The sequence below is a fragment of the Cavia porcellus genome, unplaced genomic scaffold (genome assembly GCF_034190915.1).
Source record: "Cavia porcellus strain 051 isolate PalLab524CR breed Dunkin Hartley unplaced genomic scaffold, mCavPor4.1 scaffold_3, whole genome shotgun sequence".
Lineage (NCBI taxonomy): Eukaryota > Metazoa > Chordata > Mammalia > Rodentia > Caviidae > Cavia > Cavia porcellus.
Window position 1 is genome coordinate 84,044,892 of NW_026947486.1, and position 20,428 is coordinate 84,065,319.

General features: G+C 32.6%; 1 pseudogene; it reads left to right on the top strand.

Moving 5' to 3' along the window:
• The first annotated feature begins 3,299 nt into the window (after positions 1-3,299).
• LOC100719303 (lupus La protein homolog) overlaps positions 3,300-20,428 on the top strand; it is a 34,158-nt pseudogene continuing 17,029 nt past the window's right edge.

Below are 20,428 nucleotides of genomic sequence, written 5' to 3' on the forward strand. Positions count from 1 at the left end.
CATATCTAGTGATGATTTAATATCATCTGGTTTTGAAGTCCCACCAAGCTTTTGTTCTTCTGTCTCCATCAGGTTATCAGGTTGTATCTTATTGAATTTTATTATATGTAATAGTATAAACAAAAATTTTTATTGACAGGGAGATACTATAGTAACCATTATTCATTTTCTGTTAGTTGGTTCTGAATACTCTGTAATACTTTCGTTGTCTTACATGGTTTTACAGTGTCTTGTTATGTTTGATGCTATAGTATATGAAGGTATACCCAATATTTCAAGGAAAGAGACACCATGGTAACTACTGTTATGTCGGGTTGTCTTGTAGTGAAACACTATATTGCTTAAACTGTTATGTTTTGATATGTGTTGTTATGTCCTCTTTTATCTTAATATTTTTTTTAAAATTAAATAATAAAGAAAAGAAAATAGCATGACAGAGATGAGCCAGTCAATGTCACCTGTAACAATTAATGTAGATGGCCTCAATTCAAAAATAAAAAGAAAACTTAGGCAGAGTGAATCAAGAAACATGATACATCAAAATGTAGTATGTAAGAAACACACTTAACTAGAAAGGAAATACATAGACTGAAAGTCAAAGGACTCCATACAACAGAGAACAATTAGCCATAGAATGGATAAGAAAGGAAAAGTTTTTATAAACTGGAAAGACACTCACCTATAAAGAAGGATAAACCTGAGGCTCTATTAAGTAAGTAAACCAACTTGAGATCATGCTCATGAGTGAAATGGTTATGATTCACAAGAATAAACATTGTGTTGTCTCCCTAGGACAAAAAAAACAAAACAAAAAACAAAAAACAAAAATGAAGGAGTTAGTGGGACCCATAGGTATTGTGAAAGTGAAAGGAGAAGAAATGGTATATATACATACACACATCCATATGTGTGTGTGTGTGTGTGTGTGTGTGTGTGTGTGTGTGTTTATATGTACATACAAGGCAGATAATTATACTGCTAATCTCTGTTACTCCAACAAAAATAGTCGTTTTTGCTTTTACTGTTCGATCACTTTTTCATGTATCTGATAATTCAATTACTTTGAAAATAACAACTATTAACACATTAACCATTGATAATCCTCTCATATTCTGTTTTTCAATTTTGTATCTTTGTTTTTAGTTTTATTTTTTTAAATAAAAAAGTCTGGAATATTACAAAAACTATAAACCATCATGAACAATCCAAAAATAAACAAAACTGTGAAAACACTGGCTTAAAGATTATAAATATGGAAAGGTACTTAATTTTTTAATCAAATATATTTAATACAATAATGATATAGTAATATTACAACAAAATGGCTGAAATTAAAAAGTCTGACAAAATTAAATGTTTACAATGAGGTAGAGCAACTAAAAATCTTCAATCATGCTCTATGAATAAAACTGTTATTTCCACTCTGTAAAACTTTTCAACATACGCTAAATTTTAACATGTAGGCATCCTTCATCCCAGCAATTTCCCTCTTAAATACATAAAAAATTGAAATATGCATGTATCTATACAAATGTAGAAGTATCTCTAGATAATATTCAATGATAATTCCAAATTTGAAGCAACAAAAAATGGCTATGATAAAAAGCCCAAATTGTGCTGTGCTCATCTTATCATGGAATGCTATCTCTCATCAAAAGTTAAAATATTGTACTTCACATAACATCATTCAATTCACTCATCAAAATAAAAAGACTGGCAGAATAGATCTAGAAACAATATCTAACAATATATTGCATTCAAGAAAGATATGTGACCCAAAAATAAATTATTGACTAAAATTCAATGCATCAAAAATAGTACTCCATCTCAAAGGAACCCAGAAAAAAACAAGGGTAGTTATTCTATTTGCAGATAATATAAGCTTTAATTCAAAACTGATCAAAAGGACAAAAAGGTCACCATATACTTGGTAAGAGAAAACCTCAAGAGGAAGTGATAACAATCATAAATATATATGCACCAAACACTTGTGTACCCACTTTCATAAAACAAATATCAACAGATATAATAATTCAAATAAACACTAACATACAATTGTAGTGGAGGAGTTTAATAATACTCCTCTCACAAGTAGATAGTTCAACTAGACAAAAAAATCAACAAAGAAACATTACATTTAAACTAAGCTTGTGAACAAATTGATTTGATAGATGTCTACAGAGTGTTCCACTCCAAAACATCAGAATACACATTTTTTCAGCTACACATGAGATGTTCTTTGAAATAGGCATACAAGCTCATAAAATATACCTAAGTAAGTGTAGAGGAATTGCAATCACCTCATGCTTACCATCTGACCTTATGAAACTGAAATCATGCCAAAATAAATCACAAAAATACATAAACAAATGGAAAGTAAGCAACACTCTTTTGAACAGCAAATGTGTCACAGAGGAAATTAAAATAAAATTGAACATAATCTACAATTAAATGATAATGTCAATACAACATAATAAAATTTATAGGACACAGTGAAAGGGGCCCTACTAGGGACATTTATACCAATAAACATTCACATCAGGAAAACAAAATGAATGAGAACATAAAATATGAATGTAATGTTGAACATCAAACTTTTGGGAAAAAAAAAAAACAAATCAAACCCAACACTTGTATGAAGGAGGAAATTATGAAGAGCAGAAATTAAAGCAATTGAGACTAAGAAAGCAATACAGAGGATCAACAAATCAACAGTTTTCTCTTTGAAAGAATGAATAAAAGTTATAAAAAAATGGGCAACTTTATCAAAAACAGCCAAGCAGAAATACAAATTCTAGCAATTAGAAACAAAAAGGGGTAAATAACAATGGATCCTACAGAAATTAAAAAGATCATCAATACCTATTTTAAGAACCTGCACTCTAATAAAACAGAAAGCACAGAAGAAATGGACAGATTCTTAGAAGCATTCACATTGCCAAAATTAAAATAAGAAAATATAAAAATTCTAAATAACCTAATATCAGTCAATGAAATTATAAATGTAATTAAACCTCACCAGCAAAGAACAGTCCCAAGTCTGATGGGTTCACAGTTGAATTCCAAAGGAAATTTAGAGAACAGCTGATACAACTAATGCTGAAACACTTTAAGAAAGTTGAAAAGAAGAAACATTTCTAAAATCATTCCTGAAAGCAAATATTACCCTGCTTAAAAAACTATAGAAGTCCTTCTGCCACCATGACCTGTTGCCTCTGTGCTATGACAACCTTCCTTGGAACTAGCTGATTATGGATTGAAACTTCCACAAACTAGCTTTCTGGACAACCATAGGAGCCATGGGAGATCCTGCGGACATGACTAGGACATGCCTAGCCACCTCCATTGAGCCCCAGAAGCTGAGGGTGCACAAGGTAAGTACCAGGGGGCTGGCAATTACTCAGGGGAGAGTTTTGGACCATCCCTCCCAGAGTTTAGGACCCTGCTCAGCTTTCTAAACAACTGTAGGAGGCATGGAGGATCCTGCGGTCCTGACTAGGCCACATCCAGTGACCTCCAATCAGTCTTGGAGACCTGTGGGCACATGAAGTGATTTCCAGTATGTTCGTGGGAATCTTTGGAACCTCACTTGAAACCTGGAAATATAAGAAAATGATAAAATCCCAAGCAAGCCTACAAGCCATGAACATAGAAGAAAATAATAGCCATACACCTGAAATGCCTGAAATGATATCAATTGAAATAAAGAAACAACTCTGGAAATGCATAAAAGAACTCAAATCAGAAGTAATCTCCCAGGTAAAAGAAGAAACAATAAAAATACTGAAAGAAATGCTGAACACGTCTAAAAAGGACACAGATAAAAAATTAGAGGAACGAGAACTCCTGAGATCTGGCTATGGTGGGACTCAGGCAGCTTATTCACCCGCCTTCTTGGTAAGTGCCATGGAGAAGGCAAGGAGAAGAACCAGCGCTCCTGAGACCTGGACATGGTGGGACTTAAGCAGCTCATTCACCTGCCCTCTTGGTAAGCACCTGCAGTGTGGGCCTGGAGGAGAAACATTACCTATGAGCCTACTGCCATGAGGGCTGAAAATCAAGCACCCTTCCCCCACCACCATACTATAGCTAGTGGGGATAGATGTCTCTGCATCTCTTGGGAGGATGACCATATGCAGGATAGCAAATTCTATCTTCTTTTTGGAGGCAAAGGTTGTTTTCACTGTTTTGTCTTGTGATGTTTCTTTTGCTCTATTGAGTATTTTCAATTGGTTTTATAATGTTCTATTTTTGGTTTGATTTTGCTATACCTAATTGACTAGACAACTATTGTGAAGGTAAAGAGATATACCATAGTATCTATTACTACTATCCCAGTATCCTACTGTGAAATCCTGTACCAATTTCACTGCATTGTCTCAATTGGTTTTGTTCTGTCTTGTGCTGCTGCATTTTTACTACTTTCAAAATAAAATTTAAAAAATTAGAGGAACAATGAAAAAAGATGGAAACCCTGAATGAACAATATAAGAAACAAACAGAATGCATGAAGCAGATTTAAAGAGATATACAGGAAACCAAAAATTCCATTGAAAGTTGGCAAAACTGCCTCAATGAAAGAGAACATAGAATTTTAGACCTCAAAGACAAGATTGCAGCTACAGAACAAGAAAGTAAGGATCCTGTAAAAATAACAAAGAATCAGGGAATAATTCAACATCTGCAAGGTGATGCAGAGAAAAATAAATAAGATTAGTAAAGATAAATGAAAAAGAGTACAACACAAATGATATCAAGAGGCTATTTACAGAAGTAATAGCTGAAAATTTCCCCCAACACAAGAATGGAAACTGACATACAGATCAGTGAAGCATATAGAACTCCAAATAGCCATAACCAAAATGAAACTACACCCAGACATGTAATAATCAACATCCCAGAAATGCAACATAAGAACAGAATATTAAAAGCTGTTAGAGAGAAGACAGATCACCTATAAAGGAAAATCTACCAGAATCACAGCAGACTTCTCAACACAAACAATGAAGTCAAGAAGAACATAGAGTGAAGTATTTCAAATCCTAAAGAAAAACAACATCCAGCCCAGACTGATGTACTGTGAAAAACTATCCTTCAAAATGGACAGAGATATGAGATACTTCAATGACAAAGAATAGCTAAAGAATTTCATGATTACCAAACCAATCCTGCAAAGAATACTGAAAAACATTCTAGACAGACACAGCAAAAAACCATTAAGTAAGTCAGACAGTTAAACAGAGTTGAACAATAAAGACATAACAGTAGAAAGATAACATATCAAAAATAAATCAATAGGTATCCATTTTAATCATTAATGTAAATGGCCTCAATTCAACAATTAAAGAAACAGCCTGGAAGAACAGATCAAAAAACAACATCCAACCATATGCTGTCTACAAGAAAACCATCTAACCTAAAGGGAAACTCATAGACCGAAAATCAAGGGATGGAAACAATACTTCACACAACAGGAAACAAAAAAAAAAAAAAAACAAACAAACAAACAAAAAAAAAAAGATGAGTAGCTATTCTATTTGCAGACAATGTGAGCTTCAAACCAAGAATGATCCGAAGAGATAAAGAATTCACTACATACTAGTTAGGGGAAAACTTCAAGAGGAAAAGATAACAATCTTAAATATTTATGCACCAAATTCAGAAGCACCCAGTTATACAAAACAGACACTGACAGAAGTGAAAAATTAAATAAACAATAACACAATTACAACAGGAGATCTTAGCACACCATTGACACAAAGGGACAGATCAAATAGAAAATCAGCAAAGAAATAACAGAACTGAATCACACCTGTGAACAAATGGACTTGATAAACATATACAGAGTGTACCACCCAACATCATAGTTTACATTTTTCCCAGAAGTACATGAAATGTTCTCTAAAATGGATCATATGATAGCCAAAGAACATACTTAAGTAAATGCAAAAGAGATGAAATTATCTCATGCATGTTATCATATCATAGTATCATGAAACTAGAAATTACTTATAAAAGAAACAGCAAAAAAAAAAACAACCCAAAAACATGGAAATTCAATAATACACTACTGAACAATCAGTGAGTCACAAAGACAATTAAAGAAGAAATTAAACAATAATGATATGGAACTCATATGGAACCAGAAGAAACCTATAATAGCAAAGGCAATTCTAAGCAACAAGCACAAGGCAAGAGGCTTAACAATCCATGACTTGAAATTATACTACAAAGCAGCTGTAATAAATCAACATGGTACTGGAATAAAAACAGACCTGAAGATCAATGGGATAGATAAGAAGACCCAACTACAAACACACCTTATCTTTGATAAAACAAAAATACAAATACAACTTACTCCTGTGGGATGCAATGAAAGCTGTCCTCAGAGGAAAATTTATTGCAGTAAATTCCCGTATCAGGTAGCCAGGACAAACACAAATAAGCAACCAGATGATACACCTTAAACATCTAAAAAAAGAAAAACAAGTCAAGCCCAAAGCCAAAACAAGGGAGGAAATTATAAATATAAGAGTAGAAATTAATGAAATAAAGACTAAGAAAATAATACAAAAAATCACTGAATAAAGTTGTTGGCTCTGAAAGAATAAATAAAATTGATAATCCTCTAGCCAACATTATTTTAAAAAGGAAATAAAAACTCAGACTCATACAATGAAGAAAGAAAAGGGTGACATCACTACAGACCGTGTGGAAATACAGAAGATCACCAACACCTATTTCAAAAACCTCTACTCTCGTAGGTTCGATAACACCAAAGAAGTGGACAGATTACTAGAAACATCGAATACCAAAGCTGGGTCAAGAGAATGTAAAACCACAGAATAATACAATTTCTATTAATGAAAATGAAAATGTAATTAAGTTCTTACCTACAAAGAAGAGCCCAGACCCAGAGGGATTCACTGTGGTATTCTACAAGAAATTCAAAGAAGACTTAATGTCGACACTCCTCCAACTCTTCAATGAAATTGAGAGGGAAGCAATTCTTCTTAAGTCATTCCTGGAAGCAAATGTTATTCTAGTACCAAAACCTGAGAAAGATCCAACCAAAAAAAAAGAACTGCAGGCCGATCTCTCTCATGAACACAGATGCAAACATTGTCAATAAAATTTTGGCAAACAAAATGCAGCAAATCATCAAGAAGATTATACATCATGACCAAGTAGGATTCATCCCAGGAATGCAGGGATGGTTCAACTTAAGTAAATCAGTAAACGTAATCCACCATATCAATAAGGTCAAAAATAAGAAACACATGATCATTTCTATAGATGCAGAAAAACCTTTCAGGATAAGAACATTTCAGAGAAATGGAATACATGGTCTTTATTTCAATATGATAAAGGCCATTATATGACAAAGCAACAGCCAGCATCATACTAAATGAGCAAAACCAAGGCCTTTACCCTAAAATTAGGCACAAGACAAGGATGTTCCCTATCATCACTTTTATTGAACAATTGTGGAAATACTTTTCAGAGCAATTACACAAGAGAGAGAAATAAAAGGAGTAAGGATAAGAAAAGGAGAAGTTAAATAATCATTATTTACAGATGACATGATACTATACATAGAAGACCCTCAAGAACTCCACTGAAAGAATCTTAGATATAAAGAAATTTAGTAATGTAGCTGGGTACAAAGTCAACACTCAAAAGTCAATAGCAGTCCTCTACACTGACAAAAAAATCACTGAGAGAGAAATAAAAGAAACGATACCCTTCACGTTAGCATCCAATAAAATGAAATACTTCAGAATTAATCTCATGAAAAAAAGTAAAGGATCCATACATGGAAAATTTTAAGACCCTGAAAAAAGAAATTGAAGAGGATCTCAGAAAGTGGAAAGACATCCCTTGCTCATGGATAGGAAGAATAAGTATTGTGAAAATGGCCATTCTCCCAAAATTGTTATACAGATTTAATGCAATCTCAATCAAAATACCACTAGCATACCTCATAGATCTAGAGAAATTGCTCCTAAAACTCATATGGAACCAGAAGAAACCTATAATAGCAAAGGCAATTCTAAGCAACAAGCACAAGGCAAGAGGCTTAACAATCCATGACTTGAAATTATACTACAAAGCAGCTGTAATAAATCAACATGGTACTGGAATAAAAACAGACCTGAAGATCAATGGGATAGATAAGAAGACCCAACTACAAACACACCTTATCTTTGATAAAGGGACCAAATACATCCACTGGAAGAAAGATATTCTCTTTAATAAACTTTTCTGGAAAAATTGGCTCTCCGTATGCTAAAAACTAAAACTAGACACATGCCTAACACTGTGTACTAAGCTAAAGTCTAAACGGATCAAGGATATTAATATTAAAGTAGAAACACTAAATCTGTTGGAAGACAAAGTGGGTAAAATTCTTAAAGAGAGAATTAAGTAGAGAATTCATGAACAGGAATCAAGTCATATGGGAAATACTTCCCAGAATCAATAACTGGGATCACATCTTATTAAAGTTTCTGCATGTTGAAAGAAATCTCCAGCATAGTGAAAAGAAAATCCACAAATTGGGAAAAAAAATCGTAGTGAACAGAATTTTGTCCCTCAGACAAAATTCTTCTGTCTAGAACATATAAACAATAAAAAAAATCAGATCTTGGAAATTCAAAGGCCAAATCCAAAAATGGGCATCTGAGTTGAATACACAGTTCTCAGATGAAGAAATACAAATGGCAAATAAATACATCAAAAAAATTTCAGCATCATTACTCATTAGAGCAATGCAAATTAAAACCACACAGAATGGCTAGCATAAATAAATCTACCAACAACAATTCCTGGGTAGGCTGCAGGGAAAAGGGAACTCTTCTGCATTGTTTGTGGGAGTGTAGACTGGTGTAACCACTGTGGAAGTCAGTCTGGAGATTTCTCAAAAAGCTGGGATTGGAAGTCTCATTTGTTCCAGCTATTCCACTTCTAGGCATATTCTCAGACGAACTGAAAACATTACACTACAGTTATATTTGTTCACCCATGTTTATAGCAGCACTATTTGTAATAGCCAGAACTTTGAAACCACCTAAGTGTCCATCAACTGAGGAATGGATAAAAAAGATGTGATATTTTATACAATGGAGTACTACTCAGCTATAAAGAATGGTCACATTGAGATATTTATAAATGAACACAACTTATAGCCATACTCGTAAGTGAAATAAATCAAACTCACTCGTATCTATACCATATAGTTTCCCTAGTATATAAGTATATAACATTTTATGATAATAATGGTTTCCCATTATACTGCTTTGAAGTCTTATAATATATTCATTCTTTGGCTGGAATGATTTTATTCTGTTTTATTTATTTTTATTGTATGTGATGGTCTGAACAGCTGCTTTGAAGAAAACAAGGCATTATGGCAGCCATTGCTGATTTAATATCATCTTGCTTTGAAGTCTTATCATGCATTTTTCTTCTGTTTCAATTAGTTCTAACATAATGTGTCTTGTTGAATTTTAATATTTGTGATAGTATAAATAATTTTTAAAGAAAATGAGATATTATAGTAGCCATTGTTCATTATCAGTTATTTGGTTTTGAATGTCCTGTAATTCTTTCATTCCCTTGAATGGTTTTAAACTATTTTGTTATGTTTGATATTATTGTGTGTGAAGGTACGCTAAACTATTTCAAGAAAAGAGACATTACAGTAACTAATGTTGATGTCTGGTTGTGAAGTGTTGCGTTGCTTGTATTGTTTTGTTCTTACTTGCTTTATTTGGTTCTCTTTTGCTTTATTCTCTTTAAAATAAAAATAACTGTAGAAGAAAACAACAAATAAAGAACTATAGGCCAATCCTCTAGTGAACATAGATGCAAAAATCCTCAGTAACATATTGGCAAACAGATTGCAACAAATAATCAAGAAGATTATGCACCATGACAAAACAGGATTCATCCCAGGCATGCAGGGATGTTTCAACATATGAAAATCAATAAATGTAGTGCAAGATGTTAGTGGAAGCAAAGATTAAAATCACATGATTATTTCAACATATGCACAAAAAGCTATTGACAAAGTTCAACACCCATTTATTATAAATACCCTACAGAAAACTGGAACAGATGGTATTTATCTCCATCTGGTAAAAACCTTCCATGACAAACCACCACCTAACAATATACTGTGTGGTCATGAAATGAAAGCTTTCTATTTAAAATCAGGAACAAGGCAAAGATATCCACTACAATCATTCCTATCAACATAGTTCCGGAAGCATTCGCCAGAGCAATTAGAAGAAATAAAATGAATAATGACAGGAGAGGAGGAAGGTAAATTATCATTATTTGCAAATGACATACTTCTCTACATAGAAGACCCCAGAATCTCCACCAGAATCCTTTAAGGTTTAATAACCAAATTCAGCAGTGTAGCTGGATACAAAGTCAACACTCAAAAATAAAAGGCAACAAACTCACATACAGAGAAACTAAGGAAACCACACGTTTCACCGTAACATCCAAAATAAATGAAATAATTAGGAATCAGTCTAACAAAGGAAATAAAGATGTATACATTGAAAATTACAGTACTCTGAAAAAGGAGAACAAAGAGGATATCACACAATGGAAAAATATCCCTTGTTCATAGATAGGAAGAATCAACATTGTGAAAATGGCCATACTTGTTGAAAAATTGTTACAAAGATTTAAAGCAGTTCCAATGAAAACACCATTACCATACCTCAGAGAGCTAGATAAAACACTCTTAAAATTTATTGGAACCAGAAGAGACTTAGAATAGCAAAAACCATTCTGGGAAACAAAGACAAGTCAAGGGACAACTAAATCCCTGAATTGAAATTATACTACAAAGTTACTGCAATTAAGTCACCTTGGCAATTGGCAAAAATAAATAAATAAGTAAATAAATAAAGCCTGAGCACTAGTGAAACAGAATAAGAGAGGTACAAATTAAAACAGCACTGAGATCCCGTATCACTCCAGAAAGGATAGCTATCTTCAAGAAATCAATCAATTGGGACTGGATATATAACTCAGTTGCACAAGCACCTACCTGGCAAGCACAAGTTCATGAATTCAAATCCTGGTCCCAGAAAAACAAAGACATCAATCAATTACAAATGCTAGACGGACTGTGGAGAAAAAGGAGCCCTGTTTTATTGTTGTTGGGAGTGCAAATTGGGTCAATGTGGCAATCATTTTAGAGAAATCTAAAAGCTAGGATTAGCGGTCCCATTTGATCCAACTATTCCCCTTCTGTGTATCTTCCCAGAAGAATTAAAACATTGTACCACAATGATATATGTGCATCCATTTTTATAGCAGCATAGTTTGTAATAGCTAACTCTTGGAAACAACACAAATACCCATCACCTGAGGAATGTACTAAAGTGGTGATTTTTTTTATATAATGGAAAACTATTCAGTTATAAAGAAAGATAGGTAAATGGAGGCCAATTAAGATCATACTCATAAGTGAAGTAAATCAGACCCAAAAATGTAAACATACTGTCTCACTAGTGTAAGAAACTGAACATGTAAATAGGGCTCAAAATATTCCATAGACACTATGAATTTGAAAGAAACTATGCAAAGTCAAAAAGAAACTATTGTGGGAAAGGGAGAAAGAAGCAAGGAAAAAGTGCAGTATCTCCTACCTATATCTTAGGGCTGGAGTAACTACTCTGAATATAACAATATGCAATGAATGTATTAATTATTGTTACTCTCTTATTATTTTGAAATTGTTTTATTATTTTTCTTTTTATAAAATAATGAAAAAGAAGATACCATCAAAAAGAATAAAACAAATCCTCAAAAATATCATGCATCATATACAACTAGGCATTATCCCAAAGATTTATTTTTTGTACTGGGTTTTGAACTCATGTCCTAGTGCTTGCCAGGCAGGTGCTTATGCTACTTAGCAATATCAGCAATCCCATTCCAGAGATCTAAAGATTGAGCAAGCAGTTAAATATAATACATCACAAAAATGAAATCAAGGATGAGAATCACATGATCATGTTAATGAAATCAGACAGTCTGACATTTATTATGCTAAAAATAAACATGAAAAAAAGGTATAGAAAGATTTTGTCCCAATTAACTAAAAACATTATTGACAAACTTCCTTCCATTCTCACATCTATGTGGAAACAATGAAAAACTACCCTCTAAAATCAGGAATAAGAAAATATGTCTTCTATGACCACTCCTGTGGTAATACAGTATAAAACACATTAGTGAGAACAGTCTGGAAAGATGAATAAAAGAAATTGATAAATGTATGGAAAAAAGAAGTAAAATCATCATTATTTGCAAAAATCATGTCCCTCTACTTAGAAGACGCACAAAAGTCCACAAAAAGACTCCTGGTATTAAGAACCAAAATCAAAAATATAGCAATATGCAAAAGTAATATACAAGAGTGAATAGTCTTCATACATACCAATAATGAACTCACAAAAAATAAATTAGGAAAATACTATTAACAATACCATCAGATGAAATTAAATATGCAACAATGAATCATACCAAGAAAATGAAAGATTAATACAAAAAAATTACAGTATTCTGAAAAAGGAAACCAAGAGGACATGGAAAGTTACCTTCTATTCCTGAACAGGAGAGTCAATATAGTCATAATGTCCATGCTTTCAAAACTGAAATACAGATTTAATTCAATGACTGTCAAAATACTAGTAGCTTTCCTCACAGAAAAACAGAAAACAATCCAAAAAGTCATGTGAAACTAGAGGAGACTCAAAATAACAAAAATAATTTGGGGCAACAAAAATGAAGCAGGAAGGTTCACAATCCCTGACAGGTTATATTATGAAGCTACAGTGATAGGCACAGCATGGTACTGGCCCAAAAAGATAAGAAGAAAATAAAACACAGTAGATGAAGAATAAACAACCCACACACACACAGACACACATAGCCATCGGGTCTCTGACAAAGGGGATAAAAATATATCCTGGAAGAAAGGTTGCATTTTTAGCAAATGATATTGGGAAACCTTGCTGTTCATATTAAGAAGATTGAACTATGAAATATGTCTTTCATCATGTAATAAACTAAAATAAAGATGGATCAATGATGTAAATGTTAAAGCAGAAACAATCTTCTGTAACATAAAGTAGAAAAAACTTTTGATAGCAGAGGCATAGCAAAGATTTTATGAATAGAAATCTAATTACATAAGAAATGATATCAACCATTATTAAGTGGGACATTATTGAATTTAAAATCTCCTATATACATAGGAAACAATCAACAGAGTGAAGAAGCATTCTACACAGTGTGAAACACTTGCCATCTATTCCTCACACAGAATACTAATGTCAAGAATATATAAAGAAATCAAATTAATCTTATTTCCCTAGGTAAAAGATCTAGTAAAAAAACTGTACAACTGATATGAATAGAATTCTCAGAATCAAACATAAAAATAACTATAAATATGTGAAAATTATCAATATCATTGAATTTTTGAAAAATTTAAGCAGCACTGAAATTGCATCTTAATTCAGAAAGAATGGCTATCATCAAGAAGACAAATAATAAATGCTGGAGAAAAGGAAACCTTTCCACATTGTTGGTAGAATGTAAATTAGTATAATCACCATGGAAATTCCTCAATAACTTAAAACTAGAAATTGCATTCAACCCAGCCATATGCCTTCAAGTTATCTTCCTAAAAGAGATAATGACATTATGTTGCAGTGACACGTGCATATGTGTTTTAGTTACTTTTGTCTTTGCTGAGACAAAATACCTGCCATTCAAAGTTAAAGGAAGAAAAGTTTATTTCATTCAGTTTATAAAGTTTTAAGTTCATAGTCAGCTGCCTCAAAGGAAGGATGGCATGAGAGAAGAGAAATAATCCATAGAAAGTAGGCAGGTGAGGGAAAATTAACTTTCTGTCTGTTCCTTATATGTTATGCTGGGTACTCACCTGAAGGTGACTGTAACACCATTAATCCTAGCCAGAACTACGCCAACCCAATCAGTGAACTGTTTTAGTAGTCACACAACTAAGATCCCAACACTTTGTATTCAACCTTCAGCATGACTGCATGAAGCTTTGGGGTGATATCTAGACACAAGCCATAACAATGCCCATAATTTTAACAGCACAAATTGTAATAGCTAAATCTCAGAAATTAATTATATATGTCCACAACAGAAGAATGGATAAAGAAAGTATAGTTTTATACACAATAGAATAGCACTCTTCCATAAAGAAGGATGAACTTGAATCATTTGTAGGAAAATGGATGAACATTGAGACCATAATTCTGAGTGAAATGAATTGCAAATACAAGCTTAAATATTGCATGGTTTCTCTTACATGAGAAACTCAAACTACAAAAAAGAGTAAAATAAAAGATAAATGTAGAAATTTGGGAGAATCATTGCAAAAGGCAAGGGAATCAACAAATGGAGAGTGGTTTTTAAAAAATTAACATGTTGTGTACATTTACAACTCTTCATTGTGAATGTAATTCTCAGTACAGAAAATTGTACTGAGAAAAATGAAAATTAAAAGAATATATATATATATATATATATATATATATATATATATATGCTGAACCTGCTTGAGAATATGTAATTTCTTTAACGACTTGAAGTAGTATGAAGCTAGCAAGCCTGGAATGCTTTATTCACAGAAGACAAATATCCATTGCTAATGTATTTTATTAAATCTTACTCTGTCCTAAAAATCTGAGTTTCTGTAGTTTTTATTCTCTGGCCTTTTTTGTTGTTGTTGTTTTCTTAGCATAACTCTCAGAGGGCAAAATGGTTTCCCAGTTCTTGGAAGGCATCCCACTGGTTTTTCCCTTTATTACAATTGAAAACAAGGTAAACTATTAAAGCTTGCCATTACCAAACATCTGTTGTTTATGAAATATATAATGTATTTTAAAGCACCTAAGTTGTTTTAAGGCTACTGTTTTGGTTTATATCTGTATGTCCTCTAACAGCCAGATGTCTTCATTGGTAAGGCTTCTGTAAGGTGACTGAATCTTGGGGGCCATACTGATGAACAGCTGTTAAAAGGTGGAGTTTTGGCAAAGAGTGAGTCAGTGTCAGAGTTACCTGGAGGAGTGTATATCTCTTGCTCCTTCCTTCTTACCTTATTTCCTGGACCTCATGACCTGAGCAGATTTCCTTTGCCAAGACGCTTCTGCCGTTCTGTTTGTTTGTTTAACCCTGCCAAAAATGAACTGAAATTCTAAACTGTGAGCCAATATAACCCTCTTCTCCCTTAAGAGAGCTACTGATATAACATTTTTAGATATATTTTTATTTGAGACTTAAAGGAAAGAAACAGGAGTGATCTTTCTCTAAAAGAGCTTACATTACTTTTATAATTATTGATAATATTTATTGAGCTCTGCCCATATTCTAAGCACCATGCTAATATTTTATAGTTCACAATCACAACAATCATTTGAAAAGATATTATGTCTCTTTGATGAATAAAGCAAAATGAATGTAAATCAATTAAATAAGCATAATTAAATAGCTAGTAAGTGACACATCAATGATTTGAACCTGAATTTTGATTCTAATAAACGTAATCACAATCTATATTTGGGGGATCAGACAAGACATGTTTGGGATAAAATAATACTATTAAATTATTGTCATATAATTTATTATGAATAAGAAAATAACCACTTTTGAAAAGAAGAAAATTACCTACTTTTGTAGTTTAAAATTCCACTTGGTTAACTCTGTGACAGGCATGCTATTTTTACTTTCCAAGTTGACCAAGTTTCAAGTACTAATTACAAAATACTCACTAATGACTTTAGACAAGTACCCAATATGTGTCCTAAATGTTTACACTTAATAAATTTGGTAACTGTCATTTATATTTTCATATGAATCAAATATGCTTTAAACTGTGACAGAGTTGCTTGCTGAAGCTAATTAATATTTAAATAATTTAAATTACTTTCTTCTAATAGAGTCTTCAGAGGAACCATGGCTATGAGAATATTTTTCCAGTTGATTGATAAGTAAGAATTCCATTTTTTTGTAATTAAAGTTCTGAAATTATGAAAAGTTTATTCATGAATCAGCTTCTGTTTCCTAGTAAACTCTTTTATTATAGAATCTATGTCAGTTATCTCCTTTCCACGCGTGTAATATGGTACCTACTACATAGTTAATGCTCCATAAATATGTATTGAATAGATGAGGGAGATAGTTTCGCAACTGTTTTACTATTCTGTCTCCATATTTAAGAAAACTTTTTGTTATTTTTCACTCATGATACATTATATATACTGAAATCAAATTTAACTACCTATGGAAGGTCTATATATTTCCAGCATTGTCTCTCTAGTTGAAACGCCAGAGCAATGAAATAGAGAATGGGGAAAAAATAAATCAACTACATGGTTCATCTCAAAAACAAGACAAATCTTTCTGTGAACAATAAAGGGAATAGAAATGCAAATCAAAGAGAATATATAGATTTCCTTTTATTTTTGTGTTCCTGGAGACTAAATTGAGGGCCTTCATACCCATCCCCAAAGTAGGGAGAATAATTGCTTGGCATCTGTTCATTTTATATAGTGTCTTAGTATATACTAAGATGGAGATAGGCTCCTTACTTGAAAGTAGGAGTTATGTTGGGACTACCTTGCTTGTGAGTAAAAATTTCAAAATATTTCTGCAGATTGGTGGCTAAGATCACAATTTATTATTTGTGCCTCCCTATGCAGGAGAGTGTATGTATAATTTCTGGATACCTTCTCTGCAATCCAAAATATTGTTATAGGACAGGAGTCCTGTTCTAGCAATACACAATCTGGTCCTGGACTGGAGTGTAATAAAATAAGCTGAATAAATTTACAAAACTTAATTAAAGAAGGTGGTGGATGAGAAGAAGAATAGAAAGAGGATAAGAGAAAAGAAACATGCACACAGAGAGAGAGACAGACAGAGCCAGAGACAGAGAGAGAGAGAGACAGAGACACAGAGGTAGAGTGAGAGACAGAGAGAGAGAGAGAGAGAGAGAGAGAAATCCAAAATTTTAAAAATCTATGAAAAGTACTAAGTAATCCCTCCTATATGTACACAAGTAGCATAAATTTAGTCTATAATAAATTACAGTAATAGAACATTTTGAAAGAAACTTTTTAAAAAGCTATATGTAAATTGATTAATAAAATGAAATATCTTTAAAAATAAATTGAGATTCACTATGTTTCTGATGAATGGATTAAAGTTTATAAATATGCTTCTAAGTGTCTTTTCATCTGATGACTACAGGTTGTGATATACAGTATTCTTTGAGTTTTAGGCAGAAGCCCTACGGTGAGGGTCCTGATACAGCAGCTTTGGTTGGCTAACCATTAGACCAATCAAGGAGACAAGAATCAGCTTAGCCATTCTGAGAAGCAAAGGTCAAAGTGTTAAAGATCTGTTTTCCAGGGCCTGACAAAGTTTTGGAGTTTCCCATAAAAGGATACTGAAGAAAAGCCTTAGAGATTTTTACAGTTTGAGGGTGTCTCATTGCTGACAGTGCAGATAGTTCTGGTCAAACTGCAGTCTACCTGATTCGTATCTGACGATCAGTTATGAAAGATTGTGAAGAGTCTTCATTGCTTGATAGGGAAATTTGATTTCCATCTATAGATAGTCAATCCTCCTTAATGGATCAGCCTCATTCAATCCTCCTTAAGGGATCAGCCTCATTTCCCATCATAGGGTAATGTATCCTCTTTGTGGTGACTCCATTCTGGGATGCTTTGACAGGAATATATTTTCTGGAATCCATAGTTGTTGATGAAATAGAAGACTCCTTAGCTTCACTTCAAAAATTCTAGAACTATAACCCTAATAGCTAGCAATTGAATAATCTTGAAATTCCTGAAATGTACCTGTTTATTTTTATCTGAATGTCTTCAGTCTTAAAGGAAATGAGGTAAGCTACCTAGTCCAGGCACTAATAAGCTTTGTGTTACAGACACCACTGTATATATACATGATTACCTTGAATTGAGTGGTGAAGCGATTGAGATTTCAAGATAATAAAGGAGATTAAAAGAAGGTATAGATAAGATTCATTATGATTTTAGTTACCCATTAAGGATCTGCAAATGCAGCATCTGGTTACTGGATTAATGTTGGAATTTTTTACTTCAGTATCTTATCCTTTGCATGTGTTTTTATTTTCAAGTTTAGGTTTCCAGTCATGTAAAGATTTTTAATTTATTTAAGTACATTTTTATGGTTAGTTTCTAATTTAGTTTTCATTTTTTAGAGACAGTACTACTGTTGGTTTTGGACATGTCTTAAGAAGACTATTGTCATCGGTATTAATAAATAAATGTTTCCCATGTACATAAAAATATACTTCCTCTTTTGGATGCATGATTCCATAGATATCTACTAATTCTAGGCTTGCAATCTTGTTCTTAAATACTCCATATCTTAATTAATATTTTGGCTTCTCATCCAATTAGTTTTACAGAAATATTTGTTAACATATCCTACATTGTTGCTTTGTCAATTTCTCTTTGAAATTCTGTCCACATTCTCTTAATGGGATAAAATCAAATACCATAGCTAATCATTTTAGAGTGTATAATTCGGTGGAACTTAGCATTGTACAATTTTATGTAATCAACCCTACTCTCTAGCTCTAAAGCATTTCCATCGCTTTTAAGGAAATCCTGTACTAACTAAGTAAGCAGCAGTTCTCCTCATCCAAGTCCCTGACAGGAACTAATCTAACTCCTAGATCTATGGAGTTACATAGGTTAGACGATTCTTTAAATTGGAATCACACAATGTGACCTTTCATGTTTTACATCCCTCACTTAGCATAAAATTTTAAAAGTTCATCCATATTGTAGCGTCCAGCAGTTCTTCACTCATTTTTACGGTTGATTAATATCCTTTTGTATGAATATGCCATTTTTAACATCTATATCCATTCATCAATGAATATTTAGGCTGTTTCTACATGCTGCCTATTGTAAAAAAATGTTACTGCAAGCAATCATATGCAAGGAATTGCTTTAATACAATACTTGTTTTCAATTGTCTTGCACATATTACTAGAATTGAATTTTCTGCATCATGTGGTGACTTTATGTATAGTTATTTTAAAGAAGTGACAAACAGGTTTCAAAAGTAATTCTACCATTTTACATTCTTACCAACAAAGTGTGGGTGTTCAAGTTTGTTCAGATCTCTCCTAAACTATTATTTGTCATGCTTATATTACAGCCATCCTGGGGCTTCTAAAGTGCTTTCTTGTATTTTTGCTTTGCATCTCTCCCATATCCTGTGAGGTTAATTATATTTTAAAGTGCTTATTGGCCATTTGAGTATCTCAGGAATTTTGTAACTTGAACAACTATTTCTAAGATGACAATATGTAATCTATTAACTAGTGATTTCTTAATTTTTTTTTGAAATTCTGTATTACTTGTACCTTTTTACTGTTTTGGTTTTTTATTTAAATAAAATTTTAAAAAGGAAAAAATCAATTCAGATGGTTTACTGATTTTTAAACTGGGCTTGTTTTTGATGTTGAATTGTAAAACATTTGTATACTATATATGGGAGTTTTACTTGACACATGATACACTGGAAAATATATCATTCTTTAGATTGTCTTTACACTTTCATATTTTGTTCAATAAACAATATTTTACTTTTAAAGTTCAATGAGTTCAAGTGTCTATTTTTTCCTTTGCCTCTTGTGCTTTTGAAATTATCTAAGAATTCCTTGCCAAATTCAAGGCAATAAAGTGGTAAATATACAGGTAGCTATTTGGTATAGTGTTAGTGGTTTTAAGCTTATCACTACTATATTTTCCATTTACTTGTGTTTATTTTGTACACTCTTAGTTACTTGTGGTCATCCAAGCTTTGAAAATATTAAATGGAAATTTTCATTAAAAATCATAAAGTTGAGGTTGTGCCATGTATCTGTGGTAAGAAGATAGCTCTAGATATCCTGTTCCATTAATCCCTAGAGATATTGTTTTATCCAGCACATGACCTCTTCATTTGTCACTAGTCGTCTTAAACATTAACTGAGCATTGCAACGTTACAGTGTTTCTGTTCAAATAATCCTTATTTTATGTAATGAAAACCTCAAACTGTAAATGTAGTAGTTCTGGAAATTTTGTTACCTTGCTTTATTGGTTTTTTTTTTTCCTCTTTTACTATTGATTATGGTTTTAACTTCTTATTTCACACAATTTATAAAATTTTTCATAGATTGTACATGCAGGAAGCACCACAGTATAGTCATTCCTCTCTATTCACAGATTGGACATCTATGAATTCAACTGACTGTAGTTCAAAAATATTTATAAAATAAAGTGATGTCTGTATTGAACACTTGCAGACACTTTTTGC